Genomic DNA, 16,916 nt, shown 5'->3' with positions numbered 1-16,916 from the left:
TAATTATATTGGCATCCAGGCTCCTGTGAGTCACTGACAGCTATTTATAATCGTATGACGTTAGCTGCAGAAAATACAAGTAGCTATGTCCATAACAAGGGGTAAAGATCCCAGTAATAACACTCTCATGAAACCATAACTACTAACTGTGAGTTTCAGCTGAATAAAATCGCCAGGTGTTTTCTGGAGTACCGTGAAAGTTTAATAGTGACCTTTTCATACCCAGGCTCCTATGCCTATCTCACGCCTGAATACTAGCGTACAATGCTAGAGGTGTCCTGCAGAGGAAGGTAATGGTACTAGTAATCATTTTCTCAGGCACCCATGTTCACTGCCAGCTGAACATTAACGGTGGGAGTTAGCTGGAACAGAATGCCCAAGTTGTCCCGGCTGTGAGACTCTTCCATTCCATCCAACAGCATGGGCCGGACGGGTGTCAACTCCCGCTCTTGGCTTTTCTTCTCTCTACTTCTTTGCCTGCAGCCGAGAACGAGACAAAGCTTCTAGCACAGACGAAGGTAGAATTATAATAGCTTGAGTGTGTGTGTGTGTGTGTGTGAGTATGTGTGTGTGTGTGTGTGTGTATGTGTGTGTGTGTGTGTGAGTGAGAGAGAGAGAGAGAGAGAGAGAGAGAGAGAATTGGAGCATTTTATTTGCATAAAATGTTGGAGGCATATAATTATAAGGCGTGACATTTTTCCATTTCGCTGGGTATTTTGTCTGATAGCAATTTTACTTCCATTTCATTGTTTCTGGATCCGGACTCATCCCATCTGTTAAATGGAGCTCCTTTCTCCTTACCATCTTCGAACAACTGAAGCATACCTATCTGCTGAAATTACAAAACTATGAGAACACAAGTTGCGTTACAACTATGTATCATCTTAAGTCTTTTAATGATTTTTCTATCACTTCACACATTCAGGGAGATCAATCCAAGTATTGTCCTCAGAAAGGGTCAGTTTTTCCGTGAATTGCAGGTTCCTCGGGATAAATCTCAACAATAATTGTCTTTAAATCAAACTCTTACCAAGAAGTTTATCAGCTGGGTTACTGTGCTGTACTTGAGACTAGCTGGGGCATGAATGCTAGCCTACATGAAACAACTAGTCTAAACCTTGAATATATGTTGACAACACAACTGACAACATGTTAAGGCGCGATTCCACCGAGACAACATTTCGGCAACATGTGGCATGCTACATTGTCGCATAGGCCAAGTGTGTTCCAACCAGTTCATCACAAGGCAACGTGTAGCATGCGACTGTGTGGTATGCAACAGGTGGCAACAAGTAGCCCGTAAAACGTGACGCATGCGACAAGATGTAGCCTGTTGCCTAGTGTTGCCCGCCTTCCCACCAGTCGCGGGAAGGATTCGATGTTGAAAGCACAAGATGAATTGGTCTCTAGAAAAAAACGAAGAATTTATAGAAGAATATAGAAAACTTGTTCTATGGGATATACGCTTGGAACAATACAAGAATAACCAAGCTAAACTAGATGCATTGCGGGGATTAGCCAAGAACACACACTCTCTCTCTCTCTCTCTCTCTCTCCTGTCTTGTCGCTTCTCCTCTCTCTTCCCGACTTCTCTTCTCTCCGTTCCCCCCCCCCTCTCTCTCTCCGCCAGTCTTTATACTGTGCCAACAGTACCAAATCTTTCATCTGTAACATTATTCTGTCTATCCTGTCTCTTGTTAAGCTAAGGTACGGTACTTCAGAAAATTTTTGCACTGGTGCCTTCTTCTTGACGGCGGGCACTCAGCACTAGTCTTTCTATACATTCAAACCTTTTTATAACTTATTCGGCAGTGTGTGTGTGTGTGTGTGTGTGTTTTACACGGTATCTACTTGTATGATTTTTTGTTAAGCACTGTCTATCTACATATCTGTCTATCTGTTACATCGTGTTGACAACTGGCTCAGTTTTTGTTGAATCGGTGGAAAAGGTTTTGTGGCATTCAACATAAACATTGGCATGTAGCATGCTACATGAAACAACAATGTTGACTTGTCACAGTCAACATGTCTCCTGGCTGAATGCCGCATTCAACATACATGTTGAAAGCCAGGCAAATCGCATGCTACATGTTGCCTTTGTTGCCCCGGTGGAATCGCGCATTTAGGTTACATGTATTAAGCAGAATTTGGAGATATATATGCAAAAACGTTTCAGTGCAGCTTCGAATTTACTTGCGCAGAAGTGATGCAATACGTGTGTCCATACGAGGCTGCTGAGACATCATCTTGATGCAGCCAACATAATCTGGACGCTGCTGTTACTAGCATGTTTGTTGCTAACATGATCTGGATGCTGCTGTTACTAGCATGTTTGTTGCCAACATGATCTATACGCTGCTGTACCTAGAAAGTTTGCGGCTAATTCACTGTTGTGTTGTGTGCATGATGTTAGTACTTGTTCCAGCACAGGACGTGCCGTTAGACATTCCTTTGAGTTATATCCAAGCTATAGTGGCCGGGATCGGGACCATTATGTGCCATCGAGATCAATGTTCGTGCATTTTCAGTCAATTCGGAAACTAACAGTAGCCATTTTAGGGTATCATTGTTGCTCAGGTTTGACTGGGAGAGTTCAGCCTGAGAGAAAAGTGTCAAACATTGTTGCTCACTCTTTCTAAGTTGTCAGTCCCATAAAAGGGTCAAAATGCATCTAGATTTCACTTGAACACATTGGAGGTGTCAGCATTCCGCTCAGGCATGTCAGATAATGTTCTAGCTACTTTAATGACCTATTACTGACACCAGTCCAGTCATTAGTGTCATGCTTGAAGTTGGTGTTGCAGTGTCTAGAAACCAGTATAATAATTCAGCTATACAGTGCTCACTTCCGACAGGAGAATGAAATAAACACAGGATATTAAGGATATTGGTATAACTTATTCGAGAGAGAGATTTCATGTCTAGGATCAAAATAAAGAATCTAACGAAATCACTGCATAAAAAATGGATAAAATTCATAGGTTATAAAACTTCTGAACAACATTTTGCATGCATTTTGTATACGACACTGGTTCAGCCACAGCACCCCTTATGTCCGCCAAAGCAGTACGTGGCTGGGTGAACACTTCCAAAGATTAACACCCTGGCAGGACGCGAACCCTCGCTCTCCCATGTACGAAAACGCACACTCTAACACAGAGGCTCCATAGTTATCTATCTGTCTATCTATCTATCTATCTATATATATATATATATTGTTACATAGCCTATGATTTCATCATCCCTTGTATAATTCTAACTTATGTTATATATATATATATATTGTTACATAGCCTATGATTTCATCATCCCTTGTATAATTCTAACTTATGATACAGTTTTGTTCATGATTGCATCATCCTTTGTATGATCCTAATGTACAGTATGCTGCATGTTTGTTCACGATTCGCCACGTGGTTTCCATAGTGACCAGGCTTGCATGTTCTACCTCACTCCCCCCATCTCCCCTTATAGTAAAGTCGTTCTTTCTGTTGTTCAGAGCAGGATTGTCAACACTTTGTCCCCTATGCCTTCATTTGCGCGTCCTTCTTACAAGTTGAATCAAGCTCTGCCGGCCCCTATATAATGAGCTCAGTCTCTACATTAGTTGCCACTTAGATCAACTCATTCTGTTCACATCTCTGTCCTCCCCTGTACAGTATATTATTATTTTTGTGAGTGCTCAGGAAGTCTCCAGCCATCTAGCTGCTGTATAATTTGAGTATAAGTGTTATTGCCATTTTTCTTGTACTGTATAGCCTAAGGCATTAATTCGTAAGCCTGGTAAAGCTTTTATGATTCACATTGGTTGCATACTGTCAGCCAGTATTAGTAATATTTTGTATCTGTAATAATATTATATCTTGTTTTAACTCAGCATCATCCAATTTTCTCATTTTATCAGGGCTGACTTAGATAAATTTGCTCTTGCTAAATTCGTGTTAATAGAGGCTATTGCAGTTAACCATATATGTAACCTGTTTTGCCATTACATTATCCTTATGAGTCCTGAATGTTTAGTTGTTAGTTTGAGCATTAAACTTTGACTTGTAATTTTACCTAAGTCTTTTGTTTTGAACCTGGAACTTTGCGGGACAGTAGTGATTTTAGTATTCTCACTTGAAGTGTTCATTATCTCTCTCTGTTCCGTAACATAAATTTGGCGACCTCATATCAGGATATTCAGGATATTATCATAAGGATATTGCTTGATATTTTGTGACTGTGATTTATTCATGATGTTTACTATTACTACTCTTGATGAAGCCAAAGATTTTTTGTCAAATGTGCAAACAGTGTGTGATGTAGAAAACAGAACAAAGAATGAACTTAAGCTTGTTGCTCAACAACTGGGAATTGCTGTTCACTCTCATCATTCTAAAGATCAAATTGTTGGCATGATTAACAAATCAAACTTACTTATGTACCTAGCCTTTCCGATCTAGTCTATGCAATCTTCCGCACGAGGGAAAGGGTAGGTGTCTGTTTTGGTTATCTGATTAACACGTCTGTAGTCGATGCAAAGCCACTGTGACCCACCTGGCTTAGGGACTAGAGTGACAGGAGAACTTCACTGGCTCTGACAGGGCTCAATCATCTTGTGGTCCAACAGGTAGCCAAGCTCCTTCTCGATGAGAGGAACTTTCACTGGGTTCACAGGGTAAGGAGGCAGTTTAATTGGCTTTGTGTCTCCAACATCGACATCATGCATCAACACAGTGGTTCTTCTTGGAGTGTCACGGAACACTTGCGGATACTCCTGCAGTAATTCCGAAAACTCCTGCCTTTCCTCGGGAGCTAGATGAGAAAGCTTAGTCTGGAGATCATTCATGATATCAGGATTCTTCCCCAAACTATCACTCAGGCTCATACTGCATGGGAGAGCTTCACTTGCAGACTCGGGTGGAACAGCTACAGAGCAGACTGGGTTATTTTCTTCCCGCCTGTGATATAACTTTAGCATGTTGATGTGACAAAGTTGCTTGTTCTTTCTATGATCTGGTGTGGCGATGACATAGTTGACATCACTGAGTTTCTTCTCCACGAAATAAGGACCACTAAACTTGGCTTGAAGAGGTTGCCCATGCACTGGTAGCAGAATCAAAACCTGATCTGGCTGAAAGTTGCGTAACCTGGACTTCTTATCATACCAAGTCTTCATCTTCTCCTGAGCAGCTCCTAAATTCTCTCTCGCCAGCCGTAAAGCAGTGGTCAGCCGTTCTTTGAACTTCATCACATACTCCAGCAGGTTGACGTCATCTTCCTCCAACAGCCAATATTCCTTGAGTAGCTTAAGGGGTCCTCTTACTTCATGGCCCAACAGTAGTTCAAAGGGTGAGAAGCCCAGTCATTCATTTGGAGATTCTCTTGCAGCAAATACAACGAATGGAAGACCTTTATCCCAATCTTTCTGATGTTCCAAACAGTATTTCCTGAGCATCGATTTGAGTGTTTGATGATATCTCTCCAACGCTCCTTGGGTCTGGGGATGGTAAGCTGAAGACGTGATCTGGGTGATGCCCAACTCTTTCAGAGACTGCTTGAAAACATTTGACATGAAATTATTTCCCCGGTCTGACTGTACCTCCTTGGGCAGACCAAACTTGGTGAAGAACCCTAGCATTTCCTTAACCACGTTCTTTGCTGAGATATTACTAAGTGGAATGGCTTCAGGATAACAAGTAGCCATATCAATCAGGGTCAACACATAAGAAAATCCTGAAGAAGTCTTAGGAAGAGGGCCCACAATATCCACCAACACACGGGTGAACGGCGCCTCAAAAGGAGGAATGGGAACTAGAGGTGCAACCTTTTCGGTCTGATTACATTTCCCCACAACTTGACAGGTGTGACAAGACTTACAATACCAGGAAACATCTCTGAAGATGCCTGGCCAGTAGAAGTGTTTCAAAATGCGTGCCACAGTCTTCCTCACTCCAAGGTGTCCTGCCGAACTAGAATCATGAGCCACTCTAGTGATATCCTGCCTACAAACATGAGGGATGACAACTTGATGTACAACCTCCCATTCACAGTCGGCTGATGCTGTTGGGGGTCTTCATTTCCTCATAAGTACTCCTGACTTTATATAATAACAAGTACAAGCACCAGCTGACTCTTCCTCACTGCAAGCAGAGTTAGCTAGACCTTTCAACTCAGGGTCAGCAACCTGCAACTCAACCAACTCTTGACTAGACAAATTATCAACACTATGGGGTGTGGTAAAGACTACATATTATATAGATAGATAGATAAATAGATAGATAGAGAGACAGATAGAAGCAGGGAGTCAGATGATTGAGAAGGTGTTTAGCACTGCTCGATTCTCGCTGCTTTATGATACAAAGTTTTTATGACATTTGGTAGCAGCGAACGTATACGAACCTCGTCTACGAATCAACATTAAATTCCTACAAAATATCAAGATTGAAAACAACCAACAACATCAGCTCCTGACAGTATTCTCTCCATCCAGCCCCCTCCGTCTCCCAGATCATTACGCTGATGCAGAGGTCAAGAGATCACTTGACGCCTTGCAAGTAGCTTAACGACAAACCAGCAAATCTGCGGACATCGTCTCCGAATTAAAAGCAAATTTCTACAAAAGCAACCGAGACTACAAGATTAGCTTCAGTTCTACATTGAATCCTACAAAATACAGCCTACAGTGCAAATAGTCTACAAGTCTACGACGAATAAGCGAACTACAACCATCTACAATCAACTACAATTAACAACTCTACGTCGTCTGTATAATCTTCTACACGCACCTACAAGAAGCGGCAGTCTTCATCCTACAACGAGTAAATCACAAGAAAAAAGGACCAAGAATACATCAAGAAAAAAAGAAAACAAACAAACAAACAAACAAACGAAGAGTGAGAGACGACTCACAACTCATAACCACCAGACCTCACCCTCCTCTCTCTGCTACATCCACCCAACCCCCACCGCTTACGCAGGTGTGAAGAGGTCAATGCACGCAGCAAAACACCAAGTCCATATTTACAACTCATCTTACTCACCCGTCTTCACTCAAGTTACTCATCGCTACTCATTCACTCACCACAGCTACCAGTGTGGGAAGCCGACGTCACCATGTGCTGAGACGACAGCGCGCCAATCAACCCGCGAAGGACAACGCTATCACCACGTGCAACACCACTCACACCATTTTCCACCACGGTAAAAATTAGTGAGTTACATAGTTACTTCATTCATACAATACACAGTGATAGACAATAAGCTTCTGCACAAACATATAAAACGTGCTGTATAGTTACAGCTTAAATACACATACCTACTTCAATTATCTTCATAATTCAATCATTAAATACTTGTACCAACAATAATTATTCTACACAGTATATATTCATTCATTTATTATAACATTTATTTACTACCAACGAGTGTTACCATTTATACCTACATAAAATACGTGTTTCATACATACAACTATACATTATTATATCTACAAAGTAATAAAGAAAATATACAATCACAGTTACTCAGTGAGCAATTAAAAGAACTGTATTAAACATTTATTAATTAAAGCTACCTAGTGGAAACATATAAATTAAGTTACAAGGTAAACTAGAGAAAAAAAAAATGGCCAACACAAATGCCGTTAGCAAGAGTGAACATCTTCAACACGATCGTGAAGACAATGATTTCCACACAGTGCTGACACACATATTACTCACGATAGGTACAGGTGAACAACAAGTCAGTGTGTATAGTTAATACTGTATATAGTGTATATATTTTTTATATAAAATAACAAAATATGGGACTATATAATATCATTTTCATTAGTGTCTGTGCAATATAAACTAAACTTTGAAAAAGTATCCCAAGGAAATTAGCCAGTAATTATGTAACCATGAACAACATGGAAAAAAGCGTACACAAGCAAAGAGAAACAAACTATAGAAAATCAATACATAAAAAAAAAAAAAGAAAGAAAAGGAAAGGAAAGAAAGAAAGAAGAGTAAGAAAGAAAAAAAAGAAATAGAGTAAGATCACATAACAAACAAATGAAAATAAGTGTAAGTGTACTACATATGCCAAAATACCACATAAACTACAAACAAAAAAGCAAATTGTTGTCTCCACATACAAGTGGCACGACACATCATCACTATCATCGACCGCAGCATATGTTAGGACTGCAGTTATTACAATTATGTTACTCCATATTACAATAATGTACCTACAAACGATATGTAACAATTATGTAACGACAAACGATTGCATTATGTTACACTAACTACAATTATGTACCTACAAACGATATGTAACAATTATGTAACGACAAACGATTGCATTATGTTACACTAACTACAATTATGTACCTACAATCGATATGTAACAATTATGTAACGACAAACGATTGCATTATGTTACACTTTGCCAATTATGTAACAGTTGCATTAACAAGATGTAACTTTTATGTAACTTTAACTACAATTATAAGGCCAAGACACTTATGTAATAGTTGCATTAACAAAATGTAACTACAATTATAAGGCCAACACAATTATGCATTAACACAATATAAGTCATACAATTATAGCACAATTCTGTATTACCAGTATCATCATACAAGTTAGGTGAAATATTAGACATTACTAAAGTGATAACTCTATGTAATGTAATAACCTAGCAGTATTACCATTGCACAATTATATGCGTAATATTACTGAATAATCACTATTTACTATGAATAATATATGTACACAATATTCATACAATTTACTTTACAATATTATGTATTTCACTTAATTAACTTATAAGTTCATTATAATGTGTATGTAGTATGTATTAATATATTATAACTATTAAATGTCGATGGTACGCCATTTTCGCGCGACCGAGCAGTGTGGTAAAGACTACATATTATATAGATAGATAGATAAATAGATAGATAGAGAGACAGATAGAAGCAGGGAGTCAGATGATTGAGGTGTTGTGTCTGCGAGAATCGAGCAGTGCTAAACATGCTTACACATTCTTAACACTGAGGGAAGCTGACGACAGCGGCCAGTAAGGAGATGATGCAGTTAGCTGTCCTCTCGTGAACAAAGATCCACGAGGAACACACGTGACACACCCCTGCTACACCAGATTTTAGGAAAGAGAGCTCAGACGGAGATTAGCCACCGAACAGGCTAGGTAGAAGGAGACAAGCGACCCTAGAGAGAGGTCGAGACGGAGATTAGCCTTAGAACAGAAAGAGAGAGAGATAGCGAGACAGGGAGGTAGCTACCCGGGACTTATACTCTTCCCATAGAGAGACCTGTTTAATATTTCCAAGACAAATAAAAATAGTCCCATACTATTCTTTACCTCTCCCGTCACTACATGACATCTGGTGGGGAAACTACTACAAGATATAAAAGCCGCTCGACCACAAGTCTAAAATATATGCCTCTACAAGCAAATACAAAGTCATTTATGACAGGGGTACTGCCTCATCTGGTGAGTGGTCCAAATTAGCAAGAAAAGTGTCAGCTAGGATAACATCATCATCATCATTATCCTCTAAGTCACCAGTAACTTTAGACTTAGCCCTAGTGACAGCACATGCAGAGAACACATCAGGGACATCACAATCCTGGGTTGCAGTCACTGGTTCACTAGACAACTGAGGAGCTGGACACACTTGACTTCCACCAATATCATTTCCAAGTAAGAAAGTTACACCTGACATTGGGAGTGTCTCAACCAACGCAACCATAACGGAACCATTAACAAAACCAGACTCTAAATTCACTCTACAAAGAGGGACAGAGAAGTATTTATTCCCTACACCTTGTAAGAGTACAGATTCATCAGAGGAATTAACATTAGAGCCTAGAACACTGGTCAGCATAAGGGATTGGCAAGCACCTGTGTCACGATATATTTTAACTGATTTCCTGTCATTACTGTCCAGAGGATTGACAAAACCATCAGACAGGAAATTAGCATACGAACTCTTGAGAGTGTCACCCACGTTACTGCTCAAAAGAGGAGCTTCATCATGAGAATTTAATTTACCCCTCAAAGCAGGTTCAGTTAACTCGGTTAAAGAATTCTGGGAACTCTCAAGGGTGGACACTAGACCAATTGACTGAATATTTAAAGACTCCTTTTTGTTCACATCACGCTGTCTCCTGACACATTTCTCCGTAGTATGACCAAGCTTACTACAATAAGTACATTTACTTTTCTGAAATCTAGAGGTGGAGCTGGTATTTACTTCCTGAGAAACATCATCTTCATCTCTTTCCTGTTACCTGTACTCTGAGTAAAGGCAACGTACTTACTCTCAGCTTTCCTTTTTTCTTTAGAATATCTCTTGTGAGTGAGAACATATTCATCAGCTAAAACTGCAGCATCAGACAAGTTATCTATTCTTTTCTCATCAAGATATAGGCTTAGATCTTTATTAATACATCTTTTGAAGTCCTCCAGCATAATCATCTGCTTAAATTTATCATAATCAGAATTTACATTCTTAGAATTTAACCACTGCTCTAACAGATCTTCTTTGATTTTTGCATACTCAACATGGCATTGCTTATCTTGCTTATAAGTTGTCCTAAATTTTACTCTATAGGCTTCAGGAACAAGCTCATAGGCCTTAAGAATCAAGCTCTTAACTACATCATAATTATCAGATTGATCCTGAGGCAAAGATACATAAGTTATTTGAGTTTTACCGGTGAGAACACTCTGAAGGAGTACTGGCCAATACTTTTTGGGCCAATTAAAACCTGTAGCTACCCTCTCAAATAACTGAAAATACTTGTTAAATCAGATTCATTAAAAGGAGGGACAAGTTTATCAAATAGCCACATCAAAATCATCAGAGTTAGATGATCCAGTTCCACCTTGTTTCATGCAATACTCATGGTCTGCCTGAATCCTAGCAAGTTCAATTTGTGCCTGAGCCTGTGCCTGTGCCTCCTGAATACGAGCCTGAGACTCAGCCTCCTTAGCACGAGCCTGAAACTCAGCCTCCTTAGCACGAGCCTGAAACTCAGCCTCCTTAGCACGAGCCTCTTGCAGGGCTAGCTGAAACTTAGCTATTTCAATCTGCGTTTGCTCATCTGGAGGAGTAACATGAAACAAGCTTTTATTAATCATGGCAACAATTTGATCTTTAGAATGATGAGAGTGAACAGAAATCCCAATTGTTGAGCAACAAGCTTAAGTTCATTCTTTGTTCTGTTTTCTACATCACACACTGTTTGCACATTTGACAAAAAATCTTTGGCTTCATCAAGAGTAGTAATAGTAGACATCATGAATAAATCACAGTCACAAAATATCAAGCAATATCCTTATGATAATATCCTGAATATCCTGATAAGAGGTCGCCAAATTAATGTTACGGAACAGAGAGAGATAATGAACACTTCAAGTGAGAATACTAAAATCACCACTGTCCTGCAAAGTTCCAGGTTCAAAACAAAAGACTTAGGTAAAATTACAAGTTAAAGTTTAATGCTCAAACTAACAACAAAACATTCAGGACTCATAAGGATAATGTAATGGCAAAACAGGTTACATTTATGGTTAACTGCAATAGCCTCTATTAACACGAATTTAGCAAGAGCAAATTCATCTAAGTCAGCCCTGATAAAATGAGAAAACCGGATAATGCTGAGTTAAAGCAAGATATAATATTATTACAGATACAAAATATTACTAATACTGGCTGACAGTATGCAACCAATATGAATCATAAAAACTTTACCAGGCTTACGAATTAATGCCTTAGGCTATACAGTACAAGAAAAATAGTAATAACATTTATACTCAAATTATACAGCAGCTAGATGGCTGGAGACTTCCTGAGCACTCACAAAAATAATAATATACTGTACAGGGGAGGACAGAGATGTGAACAGAATGAGGAGTAGATCTAAGTGGCAACTAATGCAGAGACTGAGCTCATTATATAGGGGGCCGGCAGAGCTTGATTCAACCTGTAAGAAGGACGCGCAAATGAATGCATAGGGGACGAAGAGTTGACAATCCTGCTCTGAGCAACTGATAGAATAATTTACTCTACTATAAGGGGGAGAAGGGGGGAGTGAGGTAGAACACGTAAGCCTGGTCACTGTGGAAGCCACGTGGCGAATTGTGAACAAACATGCAGCATACTGTACATTAGGATCATACAAAGGATGATGCAGTCATGAACAAAACTGTATCATAAGTTAGAATTATACAAGGGATGATGAAATCATAGGCTATGTAACAATATATATATAGATAGATAGATAGATATGTATAAGTAATCCCTCCATTATCCAACATAATAGAGCCAAAGGCATGTCCGGATAGCGATTCTGTCCAGATATTGGGCCCCAGCCTCCTGGACTTGTACTTATGGACCCTAACTCAGAAAAACTCCTATGCAACTCCCTCTGGACATGCATTGCACCTATTTAAGACCCAAATCACCCCAATAAGGGACATAAAAGACTGAAATAAATGTAAAAGAACCATAAAATGAGGTTTTAGAGGTGAGTTTATACAATATTAAACATTCTGGATACTTACAAGTCCCTGGCTCCTGGACTGGTTTGAACTGCCAGTTTGCAGTCCACAGTTAATCCTCTGCACTCTAAATTCTAATTTCTTAACACTGCACAACACTGTAAATTCCCATGTGTTCTAGTGGCAAGGTATTGCAGTTTATTCACTGTTGAGTCTCAAAAAACAAGCATTGTGGCTTGCACTACTATAAGCATCTGCTCTCGATCGGAGTTTGGCTGTGACTGTTGATGATGGCGGGGTAACAGAGTTGCCAGATCGCAACGGCCACATTACCAATCTCCTCAACTTTCATTACCAAATTTAACTTTTGATTACCAAATTCGTAAAGCTAGCATTTATTCTTCACTAATTATATATACAAGTGGAAATACATGTAATCACTCTCCTTATAATTAACACCATGTTGATTATTTTCACACTATGTAGGGTAGCAGATTAATCAGAGAGAGCAAACAATCCACCATCTCCATCCTGCGTATCCTCATACTTGTGAAAAATCCATTTGGTAATGCATTATTCTAATTCATTACCAAATGAATTTTTCATTACCAAATTGGCCCACACTTGGTAATGAAAAATACCAAATGGCAACCGTGACAGGGTAGGGGGGAGGGGGAGGAAGGAAGGGGTGAAGGGACCATGGTGTAACAGCTATTTGGCGCCACGCGGCAATTTGAAATACAGGAGGGAAAAAAAACAGATTTTTTTCAATTTTTTTGTGTTTTTTGGCCCATTTTGGGAATATTGGATCCCGGGATGATTATGTCCAGTTGGGGGGGGGGGGGATGTTCGGATATGGGGGGGGATTCGGATATTAGAGGGATTACTTATATATATATATATATATATATATATATATATATATATTATATATATATATATATATATATATATATATATATATATCAGTGGCATTACGTGAGCAATAAACCCCAACCATCCCTTGGATATAAACCTTCACTGACTCAATCCGACTGGAGCACCTTTATTACCCACTAAACCACCAGGAGCCAAAATTTGGTTATATGGTTACCACCCAGCATAGTAAATGGTTTCCTGGTGTACAGGAAACCATTTGGCTTGTCACTCAGTGTAGAGAAACCCACAGGCAGAAGGAAGAGGAAAGAATGAAGGAAAGGAAGACACAAGAGAGAGTGTAAAAGTCATCTGCAGCTAGAAGAAAGAGGAAAGAATGAAGGAAGAAAGACAGAAGAGGACGGATGGAAAGACAGATGGAGGAGAGGAAAAGGCAGACACCCGAGAGCAGCACTACATCAAGTGAATGGATGGTGAGCGTCCCCACCTACCACAATATATATATATATATCGTTTTCGTTTTTAAAGGCTCCAACATGCTTGCATGTGTCGCCCTTGGTCACCTAATGGCGGCTCTCCACGCTGCACGATCCATTGCAGCCTCCCTGTTCAGTCCCTTAACCCTAAGGTCACACTTAATGACCTTGTCCCATGTCTTTCTCGGTCTATCCCTCATAACCCCACCCCCAATATTAACACTTCTCACCGTCCTCACCCAATTATCATTCCCCATCCTCTCCACATGTCCAAACCACCTCAATCTACCTCTCCTCATCACAACTCCAATACACTCCAGTCCCATCCTACCTCTCAACTCTTCCATTGTAAACCCAGCCCCTCCAGGCCTTGGACACAGGGACGCACTGCACATCCACCTAATCATTGTCATTTCTGTACGTCTGAGCCGGTGAATATCTTCCTCCTTCACTGCCCAGGTCTCACTACCATACAGCATTACACTCCTAACACATGCTGCATATAAAGACCCCTTAGCACGTAGGGAGAGCCCTCTCAATGTCAGGAGAGGTAAGAGCTCCCTGAACTTCTTCCAACCACTTCTCACCCTAGCCACAGAGCTAGCTCCAGCCCCACCTCCAGCACACAACATGTCTCCCAAATAACAAAACTCTTCCCTACACTCAAGAGATTCACCAGCAAGTTCAATCCTTTCACGTCTGACAATCGCCACCTGCTCACCCCGGCACGCCGTACACATAAAATCAGCATTATCTCGCAGTCTACCTCTGATACCACTACATCTCTAATGCACTCATTTATCACACACACCGCACAAGATGGAATTACTTCCCACGTCCTTGTGGCAAACTGCACATGGCCACTCTCTCTCATCTTTGACAGTACCGCCACCAACCCTAGATATCATCACTTTTATTTTATCTGCATTTACCTTAAACCCTTTTGCCCCATACCATCTCTCCACTTCCTAAACCTTTCCTCTGCCTCCCTTTCGTTCTCTGCAATCAACACCAAATCATCAGCATACAAAAACTCCCACGGGAGTCCGTTTCTAAAGTCACGTGAAAGGGCTTCAAGTACCATGATAAACAACATGGGACTCAAGACTGACCACTGATGCACACCAACATTCACGGAAAACTCATCACTCAAATCTCCATTCACTCTCACCTGGGTGTGAGCACCCACATACATGGCCATAACCACCCTAACCAGTCATTCCTCCAAGCCAAGCTTTCTCATTGCCCACTTCACCACCTCCCTAGAGACTCTGTCAAAGGCCTTTTCCAAATCAACAAAAAAAAAATAAAGATCCCTTCTCCCACCAATATATTTTTCCTGAAGCTGTCGAACAATGAATATGGCATCAGTGGTCCCCCTACCTGGCATAAACCCAAACTGCATCTCATCAATATTCATTCTTTCTCTAATCATACCTTCTAAAACTCTCTCCATTACCTTCATTATCTGATCTAAAAGCTTTATACCTCTATAATTTCCTCTTTCCAGGTGTCACGGGGTTTTTAAAATATCACGGGGTTTTTAAAATAAATGCTAAATATTATTTAATTGATAATAATGTTCAATAATACTGCAGAGCAGGGACAGTGATTGTCTTGCTAAATCAAGCAACGATTACTTTACGCTGGCCTGCTTCGCACGATTCTCTAAGAACGAGAATTTATAAACTTTCTCAACAATACACAGCAGAGACTAATTACTCAATTGCTGTTACTGTTAGCCTCTGGAGAAAGTTACTTCACCCCTGACAATAAGTAACTAATACTAATAATAGTATCAGGTTCTTGCTGGTGCTTAACTCCTAGAAGGCACAACAGATTTTAAGTTTAATACAAGACTGGCCTAAGTACCAGTTATGAAAGGCAAACGTTTATGCAAGCTAGGAGCTATATGGAAAATAAGCTTAACTGTGGAGAAGTGAAACAAGAGTTTACATTACATTAAGCTCAAGAAAAAGAACTGTTAAATTTATTGATTACAAAATAAATTTAACGTTACATTTCAAATCAAATTAATGAGATCGCACTCACTCACTCACACAAGAGCTAAATTCTTACGCCTAGGAAAAAAAAACACCTTAATTAAACTCTTAAACCTAGGAAAATACGAAAAGGAAATACTGGTCGATGAATGCTGTGTATCACCAAGGGGTGGGAGCTTGGAGAAACTGTACTCAGTGGAGTCTGGGTGCTAGCGACCTCTTCTCTCGCACTTCTGGAGCACAGAACCTCTCTCCGTCAGAGCAAACACTGGACTGAGTAAGTCGTGGGAAAGAAATGGGAGCAATAGACCGCATTTTTTAACGGTTGAGTGAGCAAAACGCGCCCAAAACAAATCGCTCAGCGGAAGCGCTAATGTCTCACACAGAGACGATCACGTATGGCAATGAAAAATTGATTTGACAAAGCTTCCGTCCGAATGAGCGGTTAACTGAACGATACACAGTGAGTTTTCCACTAATAGTTCATGGCTTCTCACAAAAGGGAAATGTCGCGAATTTTATTCGTGACATTACGCCCTTACAAAATTAAATTTTTTCCTTATGGGAAAAAATTTGTGGATATATATATATATATATATATATATATATATATATATATATATATGTACACATTCTAACTCATTCACACAAGATTCACACTGTGGTGTGTGTGCTATCCTGCTACAGGAGAAAGCCGCAGTCGCCAGTGAGCGAAAAAACCTCGTATTTACATTAATAGAAGCAAGCTTGAAGGAAAAACTCCGTGACGACGGTGAAAATCCTGTACTCAGGTCAAACTGAGCGAAAAATCGCTACATTTACACTGACAACTAATTGTTGTGTAGCGTGGTGTATGTAATACACGGTGTAGGTGTGACAGTTGTAGTGTAACTGTACCTACATGTAAAATGACAGTAAATAATAATATGGCGACGACGAAGGCAGAGGAGAAGAGGCGGCAGCGTGTGGCAGACGATCAGCTGGCCCGCACGGCAAAACTGCTACACCCTTTGCTGTACCTGCTAAACCAATTAAGGTGGAGCATCAAAAGTGTCAATGAGACAAA

Source organism: Coenobita brevimanus, chromosome 102 (genome assembly GCF_032717465.1).
Source record: "Coenobita brevimanus isolate Jiangsu-jjx chromosome 102, ASM3271746v2, whole genome shotgun sequence".
Lineage (NCBI taxonomy): Eukaryota > Metazoa > Arthropoda > Malacostraca > Decapoda > Coenobitidae > Coenobita > Coenobita brevimanus.
This window is presented reverse-complemented; position numbering follows the sequence as displayed.